This window comes from Mauremys reevesii, linkage group 1 (assembly GCF_016161935.1).
Source record: "Mauremys reevesii isolate NIE-2019 linkage group 1, ASM1616193v1, whole genome shotgun sequence".
Taxonomy (NCBI): Eukaryota; Metazoa; Chordata; order Testudines; family Geoemydidae; genus Mauremys; species Mauremys reevesii.
The window spans coordinates 322,392,615-322,416,184 of NC_052623.1; the positions used below are offsets into that span (position 1 = coordinate 322,392,615).

Sequence of the window (23,570 nt, forward strand, 5' to 3'; positions counted from 1 at the left end):
ATTTTGGTGGACTGCCAGGTTTAATGTTCAATGTCACAGTGATTCCCTTCATACTTCCCAAATCATCTCCAAAAACAGCAGCATGTTTCCTTAGTATAGGGGTTAGACTGGTTTCTTCTTTAGTCATCCGGTGCACTTCTGCCCAGTTCAGCTGAATCTTCCCAAGCCAAGACCTACCCATTAAGGCTGGGTAGTCACCTCTCACCACAAACAGTGGCAATTTAGCCGCCTGTCCATTGAGCTCCACCTTAACATCAATAGTGCCCAACATGGGCACAGCTTCACCTGTATATGTCTTCAGAACAGTTTTTGTTGCCTTAAGCGGAAGATGCTGTAGCTTTTCCTTATACACAGTCTCCGGAACCAGCGAGACAGCTGCACCAGTGTCTAGTTCCATGCGTATAGGTTTGCCCTCCAATAAGGGGGTTACCCAGTATTCATGTGAGCCCGCTGCCAAAGACAAAACATGCAGTGGAACTTCCTCTTGTGAGGAGGTGTCACCTTGATCATCCTGGGTCTGCTCTAGGGTATGCAAGGTTCCTCTTTTTGTCGGCCAGACCACAGGCCTCTTTTTCTTTTGTTTACAGGCATACTCAATGTGTCCCTTTTTGCCACAGTGTCGACACACCAGGTCCTTACACCAGCATTCTGATGCCTGGTGACCCAGCTTACCACAGCAGTAACATTCTTGACTCTGCACCGTTTTGTGGGTCAGTTCTTGTGACACTTTTTGCACCCTAGGGGATGCACCGATGTATTGTGCCTCCCTTGTAGCCAGTTCCATGGAGACAGCAATATCAACAGCCTTCTGTAATGTAAGCTGAGCCTCTGTCAGTAGGCGCTTCCGTATAGCTTCACTGCAGAGGCCACATACTAACCTGTCACGCAGGGCATCATTTAACATCTCTTTAAATTCACAGTGTTCTGTTAGCTTTTTTAAAATGGCTACAAATTGTACAACTGTTTCATCTTCCTTTTGGTCTCTTTTGTGGAACCTATATCTTTCAGCAATTACCAGTGGTTTTGGGGAGAAATGAGACCCCAGGATTTCCACAATGTCACTGTAAGATTTAGTCTCAGGCTTAACAGGGTGTAGTAAGCTGCGTAGCAGAGAGTAGGTTTTAGCCCCTACAACAGTTAAGAATATTGGCACCTTCTTCGCTTCTGTAATGTCATTTGCAATACCAAAAAGCTCAAAACGCTCAGTATACACATGCCACTGCTCTGTATTCTCATCAAAAGGCTCCAGGGGCCTGGTCAGAGTAGCCATGATTTTTAGTTTCACTTTCACAGTCAGGGCAACAAGCAGCTTTTTTTCTTTGTTTGGTCTTTACCTTGACTTCTACTTCCTTCTGTTACTGGAGCAGCACCAGGATCCCATCCTCGTCGCCAGTGTTGTATCCTTGGGGCAGCCGGTGTAGGAAGCAATCACTTGAGGCCAGAGAGCAGACAGCTAACCAAAACCTCCATTTTATTTACAGAGACAGAGAGCTCACTCAGCCGGTTGAAACCGGCTGAGCTATCCCTTAATAGTCTAACTCAGTTGCCATAGTAACAAAACCCATGACCACCAAATACACAACAGCCCGCTGGCAGACTCTGCGCATCAGCACCTTCCCCCTCCTCTCCCCGCCTCCTGCCCACGGCAATCAGCTGGCTTGCGGCGTTTTGGAGGCAGAAGGGAGGGGGGAGGAGAGAGGACTCAGCGCGCAGGCTCCCCCTCCCTCTTGATGGTGGCAATCAGCTGGCTTGTGGTGTTTGGGAGGCGGGGGGGGGGGAGGCACGCTGAGTCTTTGCTCCTCCCCCTCCCTTCTGCCCGGGGCAATCAGCTGGCTTGCCACATTAGGGAGGCAGGGGAGGGAGGAGGAGCCTGCATGCCGAGTCCTCACTCCTTCCCCCTCCCTCCTGCTTCCAAAACGCCACAAGCCAGCTGATTACCCCGGGCAGAAGGGAGGGGGAGGAGCGAGGACTCGGCGTGCCTCCTCCCACCCTCCCCTATGCAGCAATTAGCTGGTTTGGCGTTTAGAAGGGAGAGGGGAGGAGCCAGGACGCAGTGAGCAAAGTAAAGGGGGAGGAGGTGGGGGGGAGAAGAGGCAGGTCAAGGGTGGGAGCTTAGGGGAAGGAGTGGAGTGGGCAGGCTGAAGGTTGAACCCCCCGCCTCTGGTGCTTGCAGAGTAGAGGAAGCTGCTCAGGAACCTAACCCCCCCCCCCCATTTACATTAATTCTTATGGAGAAATTGGATTCAGTTAACATTGTTTCACTTAACGTTGTAGTTATGTTCCTGAAAAATGCGACTAAGTGAGGAGTTACTGTACTCAAGTGCACACCCCCCTCTGGAGGGTAAACCCAAAATTATATTATTTTGAAATGCACAGAGAACTGTACAGCGTAAGCTCATGAAATTCACCCCCTTCCTCAACGTGGAGGGAAATATACACAGCTTTCTGCCCCAAGTTATGATTTACACACACGTTTTAGACAAAAACAAAAACAAGTTTATTCACTACAAAAGACAAATTTTAAGTGATAATAAGGGATTGCAAACAGATCAAAGCAGATTACCTAGCAAATAAAACAAACACGCAATTGAAGCTTAATATACTAAAGAAACTGGTTATAAGTAGCAAATTCTAACCCTAAATGTTGTTTTAGGTAGATTGCAGAGATTCTTGAAGACAAGCTACATTTGCTTGCAGTTTAAAACACCAGATCTTTCTTTCACAGGCCAGACAACACTTTTGCCTGGGCTCAGCCCTTCCCCCCAGTCCAGTCTTTTTGTTCTCAGGTGTTTCCAGCAGTCCTCTTTCTTGGGCGGGGAGTCAATGAAGAACGAACCACAATGATGTCACTCCCCTGCCTTAAATAGTTTTTGCATATGGCAGGAATTCTTTGCCTCCCAGTTTGATTCCCACTCCCAGTCAGTGGAAAAATACTAGTATTAACACGGAGTCCAGTACCAGATGACTTGGTCACATGTCCCTGCAGCCATAACTCAGAGGCTGTTTGCAGCATGCCCAGGAAGGCTTCCCAATGGGAGATTAGCATCTTCAAAGACCTATTGTTTTTCTTAATGGCCCTTCCCAACCGGCCATCCATACTGATTGTATTCTGTCTAGTGGGCATTCCCCAGGTGCAAACACATTTGTAATAGATGCATAGATAATATTCCTAACTTCAGATACAAAAAAATAATACAAATAGGACAATCATATTCAGTAAATCATAACCTTTCCAATGATATCTCACATGCCTAATCTTGCATAAAATACATCATAGTTATGCCATAATCATATCATAACAATATCTCTATGAAGAATACGGGGGTGTAGGGCCACAACTCCCATTACTGGAGCCCAGGCAGCAAGGGGAAGAATGAGGGAATTGCCTGAGTGGCAAGTAGCTGGGCTTGGGGAAGGGCAAGTAGGGAGACTGGGACACAGGGAAAAAGGCAGGTGGGGAGAGGGAAGGCGGGAGTTTGAGACTGGGATGAGAAGTCAAAAAGAGTTGGGAAGGGAAACTAGGTCAAGGAGACAAAAGGGGCACGTGAGGGAGGTGAGACTGGTAAAAATTGGAGGGGCCAAGGGCAGAAGGATCTGTAACCACTAGAGAACACTCTCCTCCATAGCCTGGAATGGAACACAACATTCCCTAGTCCAGGGGTTCTCAAACTTTTGTCCTGGTGACCCCTTTCACACAGCAAGCGACCCCCCCGCCTTATACATTAAAAACACTCAAAATATATTTAGCACCATTATAAACGCTGGAGGCAATGTGAGGTTTGGGGTGGAGGCTGACAGCTCACGACCCTCCATGTAATAACCTTGTAACCCCCTGAGGGGTCCTGACCCCCAGTTTGAGAACCCCTGCCCTAGTCTCAACACTCCTATGCTGTCAGCAAATAGCTGTGAACCCCCCTGACAAAGTGCATGCCTCATCTCCCTCTATCTGCTGGCTGGCCTACACTGAAGATAACCTACCAGCGCTATAAATTACTCATTTAGCCCAGGTTTGTGCTCTGGATCTAAAGGTTCCAACTCTGCTGGTGACCCATGTGGGAATCAATATGGTTCCACAAAGATATTTGTTGTTTTCAGTTTTCTTTTTAAACACTCCCCACCCCCCCAGACCCACCCAAAATGAGACTGCAAAACCCAGCCCTCAGAAAATTAGGACATGCCAGCATGAAGGTTGTCTGTGCAACCTTAATTCAGCCCACTCGTTCTTAGAATCATACGGGGTTAGAAGGGACCGCAAGGGTCAGCTAGTCCAGTGGTTTTCAAACTTTTTTCCTGGGGACCCTGTTGAAGAAAACTGTTGATGCCCGCAACTCAACGGAGCTGGGGATGAGGGGTTTGGGGTATGGGACGGGCTTGGGGCTGGGGCACAGGGTTGGAGTGAGGGGGTGAGGGCTGCAGGGTGAGGCCAGGAATGGGTGCAGGGGGGGCGGGGGTCAGGGCTCTGGGCTGGGAGTGCAAGCTCTGGGGTGGGGCTGGGGATGAGGGGCTTGCGGTGTAGGAGGGGGCTCAGGGCTGGGGCAGGGGATAGGGGTGTGGAAAGGGGGCAGGGCTCTGGGGGGTGCAAGCTCTGGCATGGGGCTGGGAATGAGGGGCTTGGGGTGCAGAAAGGGGTTCCAGGTTTGGGGGGGCTCAGGGCTAGGGATTGGGGTGCAGGCTTACCTCCAGCGGCTCCTGGTCAGCAGCACAGCTGGGGTGCAGAGGCAGGTTTCCCACCTGTCCTGGCACTGCAGACCATGCTGCGGTCTGGAAGCGGCCAGCAGCAGGTCGGGCTCTTAGGGAGAGGCATGCAAGCAGCTCCGCACGGCTCTCGCCCGCAGGCACCGCCCCCTTTCCCCTCCCCATTGCCAAGAAGCCGGACCTGCTGCTGGCTGCTTCCGGGGCACAGTGCACTGTCATAACAGATAGGCACTAGCCTGCCTTAGCTGGGCAGCACCGCCGATGGGACTTTTAATGTCCCGGTCAGCAGTGCTGACCAGAGCCGCTAGGGTCCCTGGGTGCTGAGCAAGGCAATCCAGTGCCTTACATGCCACCATCCAATACTGGGTCGTGACCCAAACTTTGAAAAACACTGATCTAGTCTAACCCTCATTCAAGATGCAGATTTGTTGTGTCTAAACCATTGAAGACAGATGGATCCAGCCTCCCTTTGAAAACCCCCAGCAAAGAAGCCTCCACAACCTCCCGAGGCATCTGTTCCATTGTCCTACTGTTCTTACAGTTAGGAAAGTTTTGCCCTCTGTGGCAAAAGAGAACTCTTCTCCATCTTTTTATGGCAGCCTTTCAAGTATCTGAAGACCACTAATATATTCCCCCTTAATCTCCTCTTTTCCATCCCAGACATACCCAGTTCCTTCAGCCATTGCTCATGTGGCTTGCATTCCATCCCTTTGATCATCTGTGTCACTTGCCTCTGGATCCTTTCCAGTTACTCTACATCCTTTCTATACATTGGTGACCAAAACTAGACACAGTACTCCAGCTGAGGCCTAACCAGCGCTGAGTGGTACTATCACCTCCTGTGACTTGCATCCTATGCCTCTGTTAATGCATTTGCCTTTTTTTCCAACAGCATCACATTGCTGACTCATGCTGAAGTTGTGATCCACCACAACTCCCAGATCCTTCTCAGCAGTGCTGCTGCCAAGCCAGTTTTCCTCCGTTCATATAATTAATGATTATCATACTGTACAAGATCACATACTATTCCCCCCGCCCCCACCCCAGCACCTCTGTGTACACCAATGGGCCAATTCACCAGATAATGCATCAAAAAACATACTCAGCTGCCTGATTTCAGTCCTTTTAATTCAGGGCTCAAATTTTATTCTTCCAAAATAAGACAGTTTAACTCAAGTTCTAAATATAAACCTTTACCCTGTCCTGGGATCTCCTGAAGGAGCTCAACTACTCCAGGCAGAAGGAGGAGTGAGACCTGCTTCAGCTTTCCTCCAACAAACTGGTTTCCAACCTTCCTAGTCTGCTCCCTGCAGGACTGCACTCCCAGGCCATCTATCTGGCAGTTAAGGAGGGCCTCTCTACTCCTTTTGTATATCTAGCCCAGGGATGGGCAAACTATGGCCCGCGGGCCGGATCCAGCCCTTCAGGGCTTTGGATCTGGCCCGCGGGATTACCCCTGGTGGTGCTGCAGGCCCGGCGCTGCTCTCAGAAGCAGCCCCCGGGCCGGGAGGCAAAGGGCTCCATGTGCGCACACAGAGCCAGGGCCGCCCAGAGGGGGGGGGCAAGAGGGGCAATTTGCCCCAGGCCCCGAACCCCACAAGGGCCCCCACGAGAGTTTTTCGGGGCCCCTGGAGCGGGGTCCCTCACTCGCTCCGGGGGTCCCGGAAAACTCTTGCGGGGCCGGGCGCATGAGCTTCTTCGCTCCTGGTATTCCCAGGCGGGGAGTCCTTCCGCTCCGGGCGGATTACCGCCGAAGACGGAGCGGGACCCGCCGCCGAAGTGCAGCCCGGTCTTCAGCGGTAATTCGGCGGCGGGGGGCCCTTCCGTTCCAGGACCCGCCGCCGAAGTGCCCCGAAGACCCGCCGCGGGGAGCCCCCCCACCGCCGAATTACCGCCGAAGACCGGGCTGCACTTTGGCGGCGGGTCCCGCCGCGGTGGTCGGCGGTGGGGGCCCCGCCACGGTGTCGGGACACCGGGCGGGTCCCGGAATCCTCTGGGCGGCCCTGCGCAGAGCCCTCTGCCCCCCCCCAGGGGCCGCAGCACTTCCTGGAGTGGCGTGGGGACAGGGCAGGCATGAAGGGAGCCTGCCCTGGCCCTGGTGTGCGCCACTGCCACCCCGGAGCCACTTTAGGTAAGCGGCACTGGGCTGGAGCTCAAACCCCTCCTGCCCCCCAACTTCCTGCCCTAAGCCCTCTGCCTGTACCTCGCACCCCTCCTGCACCCAACTCTCTGCCCTGAGCCCCTTTCTGCACTCCTGTGCATTCCAACCACCTGCCCTGAGCTCCCTGCTGCACCCTGCACCCCGTGCACCCCAACTCCCTGCCCTGAGCCCCGTCCTGCACTCCGCACCCCTCCTGTACCTCAACCCCCTTCCCTGAGCCCCCTCTTACACTCTGCACCCCTTCTCTGCCCCAATCCCTTGTCCTGAGCCCCTTCCTCCACATCCTGCACTCCACCCCCCCTGCCCTGGCCCTGCATACAATTTCCTCACCCAGATGTGGCCCTCGCCCCAAAAAGTTTGCCCACCCCTGCTCTAGCCTGTGCCCTGATCTCAGGCTGTCCTTTATATCCCAGCAGCCTGGCTCTAAGGGCATGGCTACACTTGCAGATGTAGAGTGCTTTGAGTTAAAACCAGCCTTCGTAGAGCGCAGTAGGGAAAGCACTGCAATCTGTCCACACTGACAACTGAAAGCGCACTGGCGTGGCCACAGTAGCAGCTCTCGCGAAGGCCACAGAGAGCAGTGCATTGTGGTAGCTATCCCAGCACACAAGTGGCTGCAATGTGCTTTTCAAATGAGGGGGGTGGGGTGGAGTGTGACAGGGAGTGTGTTGTGTGTACGGGGGGGGAGAGAGAGTGGGTTTGGGGGCAGCATGGCAGCATGTGTAAGTTCAGACAGACCCACCCCACCTCCCCCCCTCTTCCTCTCCTCCTCACACACACACACACACACAATAACACTTGCTTTGTCTTGGAGCAAGCATGAGCAGATAAGACACACAGAGAGCTTTCACAGAGCTTTTTCAGGGCTCTTTCGCAAACAACAAACAACAACAAACAACAACTTAAGGGGATGATGTTGGAGGATGGAGGGATGATCAGATGTCAGCGGAGCGCACCTCATTCACACTGATGCCTGGGCGTTTCAGCCAATGCCTCAGCCAATGCAGCCAATGCAATCTTCTAGGAGAGCGCCCTATCAGGAGGTATCAGGCTATCTAGCTTCCAGTGTGGTGGAGTGCCTTACCAGTGGACAAGGGGCTGAGGATATGCACCGGGGCTCCTTTTAATGCAAGCCTAACTAAGCGCGTGGCCAAGCCCTAAGACATCACTTCTGTGTGTGTGATCACACACAGGATGGGGAGATCTGAGCTCTGATGCCACACATCCTGACACCAGAGCCCTTGCACACTCAGCCAGCTGCAGTACCTAGACCATGAGCAGAGCATGCTCTGGAGATGGTTCTGGGATGAGGTTGTGGTTGTGTGTTGGTGGTAGTAGTGTTCCTTTGTTTGTTGTTGCAGTCACTGTTGAAAAGCAAGATTTAGAAAAGGGATAAGAAAACTGACTGCTGGGGACTAAAGGGACTGAAGGAGAGCCCTGGATGTCAAAATGATACTGCCCTGGAGAAATGGATTCTATCCCTGCCTCTGCTCAAGCTGCCATTTGCAAAACTTTTCCTCAGGTCACACTAATTGTGTGTTCATTTTCTGGATTTTCATTCATTTTCTGTGTGGTCTTATTTTCAGAGTTGGTGTCTGACAGACTGCCAAGTCTGTGCTCAGCAGTGCTGCAAAAAACAAATAAAGTGCTAAAAAAATACGAGCTTCTTTGAAAAAAACACATATGGCATCTCAAAATGGGTACCAAAATCTCAAAAAAATTACATTACAAACTAGTGGACACTTCTGACACCCCTGTGTGCTGTATTACTGCTGTGGTACCCGTGAAGAGAAATATAATCAATGTTGTTGCCATACAAAAGCGCATAAGGAAATGAGTAATTCTCTCATCAGAGCAGGGTGTGGTAAATAAGACTGGGGCCACAATTTGAGCAATGAGGAAAAAACACAAGATTGAATAGCTGCTTGTTCAGCGAGCATCATCTATCCTGTGCACTGAACAGGGCATGGGCCTCTAGGAAAAAAAATAATAATAGTATGTGATCATGTAATTAAAGCCTGTATCAGAATGTATATGCGCAAGGAGGCTGAATTAAGGTTACATGGGAAACTTTAATTCAGGCTTTTCCTAACTTTCCAGTGCTTGACTTTTCAACATTAACATTCTTATATTGTAGTTTCTTTTTGTGTGCAATACAGTTACATATATAACCACATAATACTGGGTAATTTCTTGAGATTCCCTAACTCCTATTCACAGGTCTCAGCACTGCAACAAAAGAAGATTGGTATTTCAAAGGCATGCAAAGCCTTCCACAGGTCAAAGACCCCAGAGTCAGTGCAGCCCGTAGCAGCAGTGAGACAGGGACATTTCCTGAACCACAGCAGTGTTGCCTAGTGGAGAAAGCATAGTTTTAGGACTCAGGAGACCTGGGTTCTTTTCCTGGCTCTGCCACTGGCCTGCTGGGTGACTCGGGCAAGTCACTTCACCTCCCTGTGCCTCAGTTGCCCAATCTGTAAAATGGGGAAACTGATGAAAGTTCCCTCATGAAAAGCATTGCATAAGATCTAGGTGGTGGTATTACTATTATCATCCTTCTGCTGCAAGACAGCTTGGGCACACAGACACCTTAACTTACATTTCCTGGATTGGGGAGAAGAGACTGCAATATCTTCCCCTAAAAGAGTTGGGGGGGGGGGGGGAAAGAGGGAGGGGAAGGTTGGCTACCCAGATTTCCTTCAAGATCTTTGAAGGAAGGGGCATGGTTTTCCAGTAACGCCTATCCTGCATAAAATGAAATGAATAAATAAATGATATAGTGAAAAAGCAGATTTCCCCAAAGTAAAGGCTGGCACTGTATCACACCAGGCCTTGTATTCTCCGGACAGCCTCGCCAATGGTGGGTATTCCAAGGTCAATTCAGGAAGGCATCCAGCATGTTTAGCCAGTGTATGATGCGTAACACCACCTCTACCGTGGACACTGCAGGTACACCGATGTTGGGGAAAAGGAATCAGCAAGAGTAGGAGTGTCAAAATGCTCGCTGTCTCCTTGGATGGAATCTATTAGTAAACTATTGGTTGCCGATTAATTTTTTTTCCTAGCATGTGGCGTCTTAGTTCACCACACTGTTTCAGTTCTTGTTGTATAATTAGGTATCTGAAACTGTCCCTGATCTGTTATTCTCCCCACTGCAAACAGAGGATAAACACACAGTCATCAGACACATGAATGCAGGGTTCAGATAGGACTTTAATTGAAAGACACTAAAAACAAGTTACTATTAAAGAGTCATTCCTCACCTCCTCTGTTGTTACTATCACTTTTTAGGAACATATTTCAAGCATAGCATAAGAAGAAAGGACTTTCAAGCAGATCAGTAGAAATTGCCCCTCCCTTACACTAGGATTGAATTTGGCCCTATATCTTTGTCTGAACACACCTGAATATTAAAGAACTTGTTCCATTCAGATAATGAATTGGAGTCAAACAAAATGCTTTTTAAAAAATTCTCTCTCTTTCTATTAATGATGTGGTGGACACTGCGGTGTCCCTGTGGTGGGAAGAACATCTCAACTGCCCAACACTGTGGCCTTTAATTTCAAAAGGGGGAACAAAAAAAAAAAGGGTTTAGTAGACAAAAAAAAAGGTACAGTGACTAAAGTGAAAAATCAAGTGCAAGTTGCATTTTTTTTTTAAAGATAGAATAATAGAGGCCCAACTTCAATGTATACAAAAAAAAAAAAAAAAAAAAAAAAGAAAAAAAAAGAAAAAACCAAACAACCATGTAAAAAGAAGAAGAAAGATAAAAAAGATAAAAGAAAAAAGTGGTCAAAAAAAAGTGAAGGAGTAGAAACACTGCAAAAACACTGCAAAACTGAAGTGCAGAGTGTAATAAGAAAATAAAGAAAGAGGAAAGAAAAAAACAAAAAAAAAAAAAAAAAACAATAAAAAAATAAATTTTTTTTACATCAAAAGCCTGAAACAGTGCCAGTGCCCAATGGGGGCAAAAGAAAAACAAAAAGAAAAAGAAAGATAAGAAATTCATTGCGAAAAAAAAAAATTCTTTGGATTCTTGATTCATTCTTTGAGAGAGATGAGAGATTGAGGAGGATGTTGAGTGAGCTGGCTTTGTGAGAAATGTGAGGAACTGTCACAGATTGATGGGTCCTCTAGAGGGTTTGTGAATTAATTGATAAACAAACATTTAATTCCAGACTCAATTCACCCAATTTTTCAGGAAAGAGTAAAGAAGAACTCAAAACCAAAGAAACTGAAAAAATGTAAATAACTTGTATCCTAAACCCTAAAATTAAACCTGTCTAAAAATTTAAAAAGTTAATTAATAAAAATATCTAAAGGGAAAATCCTGGCTAGGGGACAAAAAAAAAAGTCTAACGTCGAAGTCAATAACAATTAAATAAAACAATAGTAAAGAATAAAAAAAAAAGAAAATTGATAGAAACATGAAAAATAAAATTCTCAACATGGTAACAAACTGTTTCTATCGTCAAAAGAATTTCTGTGTAAAGTTCTTAAGGTTCTTCTATTAGAGTTACACACATGGGGACACACAGACAAACACGTGGAGTTCCAGAAACTAGTATTGACAAGCCTTTGACAAAGCAAGTGGGAAGGAATTAAGTTGTCATGGGATAAAAGGAAGGAACTTTCATGGATAAGGAACTGGTTAAGGGGTGGATAGAGAAATGGGACAGGGGTAGAGGGGAACATTAAATTCTCAGAGATGGAAATTCTCTGGAGGGAGAGGTTCCAAAAAGGTCACCCCCAGGGATCAATTTATTCATAATTGATCTGAATGAAATGGAGAAAGGATGAAAGTGAGGTAAGCAAAAGCAGAGACTAAAGAACTCTAAGAAGAGAAGACAAAAAAGACTTCAAAGAGAAAAAAAAGAAAAAAAAAAGATCTGAAAAAAAAAAATGTGAAAAAATGAAAATGAATGCAAAAAAAATAAATGTGAAAAATAAAAAAATAAAAAATAAAGTATACAACACATACAAAATAATGGGGCAAAAGAGTGTGGGGAAAAGATCTTGATGTTAGAAAGAGAAAGGATCTGAGTCTGAGTTAATGTCCAGGTGTGCAGAGAGACAGTCAAAAAAAGAAAAAAAGATTAATAAAAATTATTAGGGAATAAAGGAATATATATAAGATATTATATAATATATAATATAATATATTATACGCCCATATATAAAAACACATCTAGACATGGTCACCTCAAAAAGAAAAAAAAAAATTCTAAAAAAAGAAAAAGAAAAGAAAAAAAGAAAAAAAAAGGAAGAGGAGAGGATGAGAGAAGAGGGAGAGATAAGAGGAGGGGGACTCTTCAGAAAAGAAAAGAGGAGACTAGGGGGAGGAAAGAGGAGGGAAAATAAAAAATGATGGAGAGAAAGTGTGAATAGAAAAGTTATTTACTTATTCCCATAATACAAAAACTAAAAACTTATAAACAAAATTAAGAACTTAGGAAAACAATTAAAAAAAAATAAAAAAAGTCAAAACAAAGGCAGGCAGCTCTTCTTTGGAAACTAACACTTGGAGAGGGGACTATAGGAGGATGGGAAAGGGAAATGGCTAGGTGGCTAAATATATGGGATGGTGGTCTATAAATGGCTAGGGGTTAAGGGATGGATGGGGATGGATGGGTGGCCCTCCTCTGTTCAGTCTGGTTTGAGGATGATGATGGAGAGAGATGGCAGAGAGGCATGTTGATCATCATGGTTCAGTCAGACCACCTTCACTCCCTCACACTGGGCTGGATGGGACAGATGATACTGGAGATACTGGATACTGACACCCTTGGGTCTTTTCTTATGTCTATGTGATCTGGTCAACTACTTTTTTGAAAACAGGTTTTTTTACAATATTTATTCTTCATTATTATCTCTGCAGAAACTTGAAAAATAGCATTTGTTTCCCCCAACATTTTATCATCATTATCTCCATTAGGGAAATACAGTAGATTTTCTCTGTTTCTAGAACTGCTCTGTGTTTATTACCGTCTATGTATAAACATTATTGGTATAACTGGTCAGAAACAGGGGGAAGGAACTTGCTACAACTTCTTTTAATATTTCATTGAAACAAACTTTCAACAACTTTTTATAAACATGTCTAATTGTCTGCCATGTCTATCTAAGGTATTCATATGGCCGACCATTACCATAGTAACTGAGCATCTCACAATCTTTAATGCATTTATCTTCATAAACCCTGAGGTAGGGAAGCAAGATTAACTGCATTTTACAGATGGAAAATCTGCGAGCCCAAGGGCCAGATTTTTAAATATATTCAGACACCTGATGGGATTTTCAAAAGCGCCTAGATACCAACTCCTATTGAAACTTTCAATCCCTTTTATTTTTGCTGGGCGAATTTTGTGCCAACAACCCTTCAGTCTGAAGTCCTCTTTACCCACAAGCAGGGATAGCACACGTCCTTGTTAGCCGGCATATTTCCTCATGCTGACGTGTCAATATGCCTCAGCCCTGTTTTTTTGGGATCAGTGCTAGGGAGGAGGGAATGCAAGAACAATCATACTGGGTCAGACCAATGGTCCATCTAGCCCAGTATCCTGTCTTTGGACACTGGTCAGTGTCAGGTGCTTCAGAGGAAAGACAATCAGCCTTGATGCACATTCAGTCCCTGGCCTCTCCGCCAAGTAGTGCAAACTGCAATATGAACGTTCATCCTATGGACACTAGACTGAGACCACTAAAGTACTTCACTTAGATCACAGAACCACCATGAAATGTAACAATGGTCATTAGTGACCAGGGCTGAATTCAAACCAGCAACCACATGTAAAAGGCTCTGTACTCCATTAGCAAACCCTGAGCCATCTCGCCCCATGACACTCCAATATTCTTGGACAGAACACAATTTATCTGTTTGTTTTCAATGAAAAAGTGTAATTAAAATCTCACTCAAGTCTACATACATTAAAATCTACTGCATTCCTTTTGTATACTAAAACTGTAATTTTGTCAGCGATAGCTTATTGAGTTTGTCAGGTACAGCCAGCTTAATGTGAATCCATGTTGCTTATGTAATATGCTGGATAAGTATGTCCCATCCCACTCTAACAAATGGTCCACAGAGGATAAGATCCTACTACTACTCACTAACCAAATAACTCTTTTTTGCATAAGTGGTAGGCGCAAACCTGTGTTTTGGAGCTGAAGATACAGGGTTCTGTCATGACGAATTATACTTATCACTCATCTGTTGCTCCCTTTTGTGTATCTATGATTCCCTTCCCCAACCTAATATTTTACCCAGTATGAAAGTTTAGCCAACCAACTGGTATGTTCCTATGTCTCTTTTTACTTTTATCACAAAACAACATAACAGTACGAAAGATTTAAGGCTGATACAATTTAAATGCTTATAAATAAAATCTTACAATATTTACAGACAACTCATCTTCATTTCCAAGTAGTATCTCTTTCCCATTTACATACTACAAATATCCAACATGATGCATCAGCTGAAATCTGGTGCCCAATGATGCAACAGACACAAATTTAGGAATTGGAACTTGTTTCAAAACCATCACCAAGGTGACCTACTCTATGTCGTACACATTTCCCCAGCACCACCCACACCTCTGAGACTTAGCAGGAGCAACTAGCTCTAACCACAGTTGGTTGCAGATCATGGTTCTGGCTTCTTATGTGTCAGGGATTACTTGTATCAACATATTTCAGCAGTTGAGTTTGAACTGACTGGAAAATGCACACCCCGAGTGACATAGTTATACTGACCTAATCCCCGGTGAAAACAGTGTAATGTTAATGGGAGGGCTTCTCCTGTCAACATAGCTACGACCTCTCAGGGAGGTGGAGTATATCTATGCTGACGGGAGAAGCTCACCCATTGGCGTAGGTAGCATCTTCACTAAGCGCAGCAGTTGCACCACTGCGGCGCTTTAAGCCTAGACAAGCCCTAGGCTCCTGCACAGCTGACTTTGCTGCTGTTCACTACCCACATTCGGACACCTGGGAGCGAGATCCAACATTCACTTGCACACTTCAGAAGTGAGAAAATACAATCCAGAGGTGTTTAACATAGGGCAGGACAAAGCACCACAGATTATATGTCAAGAAAAAATCCTGTACTGCTCCATAGGGATTGGCAACAAGAAAACTCAGCAAGACTTTCCCATCTCCGAGTTCTAAGACTCTGTAAAACTGCAGCTCACCATTTATTGTCATCAGACAGATAAGGAGGCAGCAGGCTACCTGGGCCTTTCAGTGTTTTAAATTATTGCCACTTACATTCATTAGGGTCACCACATACACTTGAATTATGATGAGCAAAAACCAGGGTGCTGGAGAAAATAGGGACTGAGAATAATCCTCAAGTCAACCCTGCAAGATCAGAAGAGACTTAAGGAAGACACAGGTTGCCAGATTTGGAAAGAGGTGATACAGAGGCAGAAGTAGTACAGTCCAAGTCTGGTCATCTGTTGAGGAATCACATTATCACACCTCTCCCCCCCCCGCCCCCCAAAAAACAACAAAAAGTATTTACCACTGTCATCACTGAATTAAACAAGGCATGAGGATGCAGTTAGAACACTGGGATGCTAAGGTTACAGATGCTGATGTTACAGGTAGCTCCTCCCCTCCCCCATCACAACTCAAAACCTAGAAAAATCAAATTGCTGAAACATGATACAGTCTGCTTAATCCACAAACAGAAAACGGACAAGACAATGAATTCTATAACCATACCTTTACATTTTTTGACCAAGAAACCCATACAACCCACTATAATCAAGCAATTTAAATATCTAGAGATAATGTTCTGTAAATGTATTTTTCCCTGTAAGTTTAACGTTTGTTGAAAATGCAGGACTGAAAGTCCTAGAAGAAAATTTCCTCTATTTTGTGCGTTTGTTTTGTTATTTTAGGTTCATTAAAAGGAACAGAATCCATCTTATTTACTCAAAAGACCAATGCAAAATGAACATTCTCCAGGCATATAGTTAAATTTGATAATGCTTGGGGAAAACTACTGACAGTGCCATGCATGCACAGGTACAGTGTCACTTTGCAAAGTTTAACTTCTTGGGCGTTTTTCCCCCAGAAGGAACAGTTAGCAGTTGTCAAGTTGTTTTTTACTTCAGTAAATACAAAACAAAAGACTCTCAAACAGGTAAACCCTTATAAAAACAAAAACATCCAAAAGTCAAACACTTTTCCTGGAAACTGGTTAAAAATAAATACCCCAATCCTGCAAACAGCAACACATGGGAGTAGTCCCAAGCGTAAAATTCACTGGAACTACTTATCCGAGTAAAGTTAAGCATGTGCTGAAATACTGGCAGGTTTGGGGCCAAAAATTTGCTAACAAGGTCTGTGTGAACCACGACTACTTTTAGAGCTTAATTCAAGCTCTTTATTTTACAGTTTACCGTAAGTTATGGCACTAATATCTGACAAGAAAACAGGAGCATGAAGACAAAAATGTGAGGGGGGGAGTGGTGGTTGTTATTTTGAGACTGACGAAAAACAAAATCACAGAAGTGGTCAAAGCTCTTAGCACCTTATGTTTTCAAATCATCACATAACCACCAAAATCCTGATCCTGACATAATGCCTGTTAATACAGACTCATGCACCAGGATGCAGACCTATTGAAACCAATAAGAATTTGTACAAGGATTTGTGCAACCATGTGCAGGAGCACTGTCTTAAAGATGGATTTTTTTACTTTAAATTGGGTTTATGCCCACTCTTGCTCTATGAATTATGCTGAGGGAGTTCTATGGTCATTGCCTGTGTTGTATAGGCAATCAGACTGGAGGACAACAGTGATCCCTTCTGGCCTTAGAAACTACAAAGCTATGATGTACAAATAAAGCCTTTTTAAATGCTTCATGCTGCTTTGGCCCTGAATGCAGCTCAGGGGACAGGTGGTGGGGAAAATGGCTTTTTTTCTCTCCTTTATATATCTCCTTTAATGTTTAAAGTCCTGCTCTGAGCGGAATATTATCATCTCCATTTTACAAAAGGGGGAACTGAAGCACAGATAGTTTAAAGCAACTTGCATAAGGCCATCTAGCAAGGCAGTGGCATATCCTGGGTTAGAGTTCCTACCTCCCAGCCATATGTTCAGTCCATGAGAACATGCTACTTCACTTACATTGCTTTGCTGACAGCAAATCTGACAGCCACGCTATCCGGTTATTCACACTCATCAATAATCATATCTTTATCATATTCTACATCCTCTCACAGACCTTAAGGCTTACATCTTATTTAAACCTAATATTGATTTTCAATTATTTTCTCCACTACATAATGAGGTGGGGTGAGGGGGGTCCATGAAAGTTGTTTGAAGTTATTCAGCAATAGATATTTGCAACCTTTGGTTTAAGTCGATGGACTTTTGCCCCTTCATGACTGCTTCTGATTTTCTTTTGAAGTTTGTTAAAAATATAACTCTCCACAAAGCTCCAGAACTTTGCTGACGAAGAAAATAATGCCAAACAATTCTGCTTGTGAAGGGATTTCTCCCCTGGAAAGAACTGTTCATGCATGTAAATAGTACCTTGCATAAAACTTTCTACTAATTATAGGTTTAAAAGTGCCCTGTTCCTAATGACCTGACTGCCATGCGCAACGTGAGCCACCCCCAGCACCTGGGAAAGGAATGGAGCAGTTGAAGGAAGGCAGAGCAGGAAGTGATTAGAAGCTTTTACCTCACGCAAGTACTGTGCTTTGTGACACACGTTAAACAGCATGGTGTGGTCAGTTTCTGTCGTGTCACAAGGCCCCTAGAAAGATTACAGAAGTTCCAGGGTATGAATTTTCTCAGCCCCCCCCCATATGCTACCAACTTCCTGATCAAATAAAAGCTCGGCAACTATGACATTTTCCGAACTCTTCCTTCACACGCACTCCCTTTGCCCAAAGAAGAAACCCACTTCAAGGCGGAGAATCACTAAGAGAGGCGATATTTTCGAGTGAAATATGTTCCGTGGAGGTGGGCTGTGGGGGGGCAAAGGCGGATATCCTGGATCTTAATAGTAAACTTCCCTCCTGGTAAAATCTCTGCAAAGAGCCCGGAATACGTGAAGCAGGAGGAACAATGTGACATCCCCCATCCCCCTCCGGATTCTTGGACACATTGTCGCAGGCAGGCACCGTGTAGCTGCCGCATGGAGCTCGGACTCCCCAAACTGTGCCTGAGCCCGCCGCCCAGCTGCAACATGGCAACAACATGCCGCCGCCGCCGCCGCGGAACAGCCAGGGCAGCCCCCGCCTCGGTGCATTTAGCCCGGACGAGCCGGGATGGAGAATTAAGCCCCCACCCCGCCCCGCCCCCACTGACTTACTTTGTGGGCGCCGCTCGCGCGTGTGGGTGCCCCGGGAGGGAGGCGGGCGGGCGGGCGGGCGCGCGGCTGCTCAGACACCGCCGCGAGGGGAAGCAAAGGCGAGCGGCGCTCTGCTGCTCCGAGGGGCACGTTAGCCGCCGGACAACATGTTGTATTAGTCATTCATACGGGGCGGGGGGGGGAGGAGAAAAGCGGGTCGCTCTGCACCCTGGGAGCTGTAGTTCCCCTTGGCTGCCCCGGCGGCGCCGTACCGGGAAGCGGGGCTGAGCAAGGGATGATAAACTACAGCTCCCACGGTGCACCGCCAGCGCATGTGCCACGCTGCTGCTCGTGGTTTCCCCTCTGCCCTGGCTGGGAGCTGAGGCGTGTGGCTGGTGGGGCTGCCCGATCCCCTCTGCCCAGTGCGGCTGCCGGCAGCCAGAGAGAGGGGCTGTTGTGAGACCTGGCTGGCTCCCCGGTGCATAGGGAAACCGATGGGAGTCTGGGGTTCTGCAGAGCTTGCCTCTCCCCTTAGCCTGTTGTGCAGATCCTAGAATATCAGGGTTGGAGGAGACCTCAGGAGGTATCTAGTCCAACCCCCTGCTCAAAGCAGGACCAACACCAACTAAGTCAACCAACTGCAGTAGATGCTGCTCATGCAGTCACCCAGTCCTGCCCTTGCTCCTGCTCCTACTTCCCTTGGGGCAGTAGGCAGAGCTTAAAGTGTGTGTTTAAAGGTTTTAGCTCCTACTCAGGGGCCACCTGGCTCCCCATAAAACAAATCTATGGAGGTCTCAGTGTATGGTTTTCTGACATTCAAAGTCTTGTTGGTATCATTAAATCACCGGCTTATGTGCATCATACTTTATTTCTTCAGACATAAGTAGGGGAAGTTTAGAGATAAGCCTGAAGCAAAGAGTTAGAGTAAATTTTTTAAAAGTACCTAGGTGACTTAGGCATGTAGGAGCCTATCTATCACAAAGGCAATGGGATTTAGATTCCTAGGGACCTAAGTCACTTAGGGCCCCTGAGTCATTTCGGTGCTTTTTGAAAATTTACTCCTAGTCTTGCTAGATCCACACATCCAAATCCGGTCATCTCAGCCTTTCTTCCATCTGAGTCAGACTAATCATGTTCTTTCCATGTGTTCTTTCTTTACTGTCTACACGTAAGAAGGTGAAGGGTGTATTTTGGTCAATATCTTAAAACCCAAGGTCCATCTGCTCTCCATTCTCCATAGACTTTAATCACATGGTACTTACTGTATGAGCAGCATTTTACTCTGGTGTCCTTAACCAAAACGTTCTTTCACATTAGTGTTGGTCTTTAGCTGGCCACAGGGCTATCACTCTTCACCCAGAGGTGCTTAATGACTTGTTTGTTTCGGTTTTCACCAAGAAGGTTAGTGGTGATTGGATGTCTAAAACAGTGAATGCCCATGAAAATGAGGTAGGATCAGAGTTTAAAATAGGGAAAGAACAAGTCAAAATTTACTTAGACAAGTTAGATGTCTTCAAATCACCAGGGCCTGATGAATGCATCCTAGAATACTCAAGGAGCTGACTGAGGAGATATCTATGCATTAGCAATTATCTTTGAAAAGTAATGGAAGACAGGAGACATTCCAGAAGACTGGAAAAGGGCAAATATAGTGCCCATCTATAAAAAGGGAAATAAGGACAATCCGGGGAATTACAGACCAGTCAGCTTAACTTCTGTACCCGGAAAGATAATGGAGCAAATAATTAAGCAATGAATTTGCAAATACCTAGAAGATAATAAGGTGATAAATAACTGTCAAGAACAAATCATGTCAAACCAACCTGATAAGCTTTCTTTGACAGGGTAACAAGCCTTGTGGGTAGGGCGGCAGCAGTAGATATGGTATATCTTGACTTTAGTAAGGCTTTTGATACTGTTTCACATGACCTTCTCATAAACAAACTAGGGAAATCCAACCTAGATGGAGCTACTATAAGGTGGGTGTATAACTAGTTGGAAAATCGTTCCCAGAGAGAAGTTATCAGTGGTTCACAGTCATGCTGGAAGGGCATAATGAGTGGGGTCCCTCAAGGATCGGTTCTGGGTACGGTTCTGTTCAATATCTTCATCAATTATTTAGATAATGGCATAGATAGTACACTTATAAAGTTTGCGGATGATACCGAGCTGTGAGGGGTTGCAAATGCTTTGGAGGATAGGATTAAAATTCAAAATGATCTGGACAAACTGGAGAAATGGTCTGAAGTAAATAGGATGAAATTCAATAATTCAATATTTTACTTGATTAACATATTATAGCTCAAAGTTGGGCTGAATTGATTAGGAAATATGTAGTATGTGGAAATCAGGTACAAACATATTAGTATTTCTTGATATGACAAGGAACTACGCTTTCCATTAAAAAACTACGCTTTCCATTACTGTGGTAAGTAATAATAGTTTGTACTTACCACAGAACCAAGGATTAGACACTGACATGGAAGAGAACATGAACAGTTATATTAGGTATGATCAACTCAATTTATAAGGGGTATAACTCTTCTGCTTCTGGACATAAGACAACCAGTGAGCGATGGGTTAGGAAGAAACTTCCCCAATGAGCGGCTTATTCCACAGATGTCCACTATAGGTTTTCTTACACCTTCTTCAGAAACCATCTGGTACAGATCACCATCCAAGACAGGCTAGATGGGACCTACTGATCTACTCTGGTCTGGCAATTCCTACATTCATTTGAGATAGTGTGAGACCCTGCTGACCTATTGTTCCCCTGGTTTATCACATTGAACTCTGGTTATGTCACAGGAGCATATGCTTCCACATCTGATTATTGTTTTCACTCCTACTTCAGCAAGAGCAGAATGGTGGTTGAATGTGCCTTTGCAAGGACAAAGGTAAGATGGAGGGGCCTTCTGCAGAGAAACAATGTTCTTGACTGTACCCTCTGTATTGTTTCAGCCTGCTCTATGGTGCTCTATGGTGCACAACATTTTTGAAAGCAAAGAGGAAGTGCTCCAAAGGGTGGGGACCGATCAGGCAGAGGAAGCCACAGCATGGCTACAGTCAGGGTCCCAAGGGTTGCAGGACTTAGCAGCTGCTGACAAAAACAGGCTTGCTTAATTAGAGATGCCCGTCGCAGGAACTTTTCAAGTGACATAGTTGACAGTGCTGACAGCTGTGCTTTTTTTCTAATTTTTTTTTGTAGTTTTGAGGAAGAGAGGGTTGTAAATTGAATGCTGAATTAATGGAATTGAATTAATTAGCAGTTATTAGGTAGGTTATTGCTGTCTGCTAAGTAGCTTAGCATAATAGATCTATCTGGCTTTTTGAGTTGGCCTTAATACCGTGTGTCTCTTTTTGAGAACTTCATTGTTGACTTGGAATAATTTTGGTGCGAGTGACAAGGGCCAATGGGAAACAGGGAGGCAGCAATAGGGGGGCCGATATGTGCTTTTTTCAGGATATCACATTTCAGATTATTTTAAAACTCTTTAACGTGTTTAGGTGAAACATTGGGCACTGTCAGAAAAATGGAAAAAGAAAATCAGAGTAAACTAATGTTACTTTCTTCCCAACTCTATAGACCACTCACAGCTGTTGATTTTGTGGAAGAACTCTTCCAGATACAGGATCCATGCAGGAAGCTGCTCCAGTGCCTAGACTGTATAGAGTATTTCACTAGGGGGCTCCAACATAGCACCAGCAGAAGAGCTTCAGTGACTAGCCATCAACCACCGTAGAGCACTGAAGAACATTTTTGAAATGTCTTTAGTGAAATGTACACATTCCTCTAGGGGGCTCCAAAGCAGGACCTCACTGATCAGCTGCTGTGTCAGCAATGCACTGCACTGAGGAGACATTAAAAGGATCACACACACACAATTCGAGCCTGTGCCTTTTTATGTTTCTTGATGATGCATACAGAAAATCTGAATAGTATTGGTGGCTTGTGTGTGTGTGTGTGTGTGTGTGTGTGAGTGTGTGGTCTTTTAAAAAACAACTGCAGGAAGGAGGGGGTTACCTGTGTTTTATATTAGTAATTCAGGTCTTGCCTGCCCTGAAAGACTTCATGGGGACTGGAGAACTAGTGAAGTGATGGCATCACAAAGTCAAGCGACTGAAAGTTGAGAGGGGATGTGGTTTTCATAGAGTCATAGAATGTAAAGCCAAAAGGGGCTGTCAGATCATCCAATCTGACCTCCTGTATACCACAGGACACCAACCCCACCCAACACCTGCATACTATACCCAACAACTGAAATTAGAACAGGGGATTACAGCTCTCAGGAGACCAAACTATTATGTGCTACAGGCAGAGAACAGAAGGGACCAAAGTGCACCAGTGCCAGTGGCCCCTGCAATGGCAGGAAATTGAGTAAGTGAGATATACCCACATAATCCTGACAACCAACCAATGCTCCACACTGCAAAAGCAGAGGAAGACAAAAACTCACCAAGGACACTTATAATCTGACCTGAGGAAAAAATCCCTTCCTGACCCCACATATGACCCTGAGCATGTAAACTAGTACCAGGCAGGCTATAGGCACCGAGTTTCTAATCTGCCGGGGGGTGCTCCCATTAGCTCCGCCCTTCCCTGCTCCCACTCCACCCCTTCTCCCAATGCCCCACCCTTGCCCTGCTTCTTCCCACCCCTGCTCTGCCCCCGCCCACCTCTTCCCACCCCACCCAGGGCCGGTGCAACCACTGACACTCTCAGGCATGAGCCACTCCAGACAGCATGCCACAGGGGCTTTCCATACAAACTGTCTCAGGCAGCCCTTCCATTCACACAGCCTCTTTGGGTAAAATCCAGAAGTGGCACCCCTGCTGAGAATCTACCACATAGCTTCATAGATTTCATAGGGGTTAAAGCCAGAAGGGACCATTAGATCATCTAGTCTGACCTCCTGTATATCACAGGCCATTAAATGTCACCAGTTACTCCTGTATTGAGTCCAATAACTTGTGTTTGCATTTTGCTAACACATATCCTCCAAAAAGACATCCAGTATTGAGCTGAAGACATGAAGAGATAGAGAATCTATCACTTCTTTGGTAGTTTGTTCCAATGGTTAACCACCCTCATGGTTAAAAAATTGTGCCTCATTTCTAATTTGAATTTGTCTGGCTGTATTATTGTTACATGTGATTCGAAATAATTAGATTGCATAAGAAGTTAGGGCAGAAAAGAAAAAAGTTATCCCTAGCTGGGATAGCTAAAACAAATATCTTGTTAAAAAAAGAGATTGTTAGAAGACTAAATTAAATAAAATTCAAATAAAATTACATTAGCATCATCCTTCCACTCTTCAGATTTACAGTAGCTAGACCCATAAAAGTTCAGAGAGGAACCAAGTTCGCTCTAATTGATTCTTAATTAATTTAGTTATTTAAGT

General features: G+C 45.4%; 1 protein-coding gene across 1 annotated transcript in view; it reads right to left on the reverse strand.

The window, feature by feature from the left end:
* TRABD (TraB domain containing) overlaps positions 1-18,322 on the reverse strand; it is a 58,604-nt gene extending 40,282 nt beyond the window's left edge. Inside the window, exon 1 of the mRNA XM_039520211.1 lies at positions 18,190-18,322. The gene's annotated coding sequence lies outside the window, so the exon portion shown is untranslated. The remainder of the gene's footprint in view (positions 1-18,189) is intronic.
* Between the last annotated feature and the right edge of the window lie 5,248 nt (positions 18,323-23,570).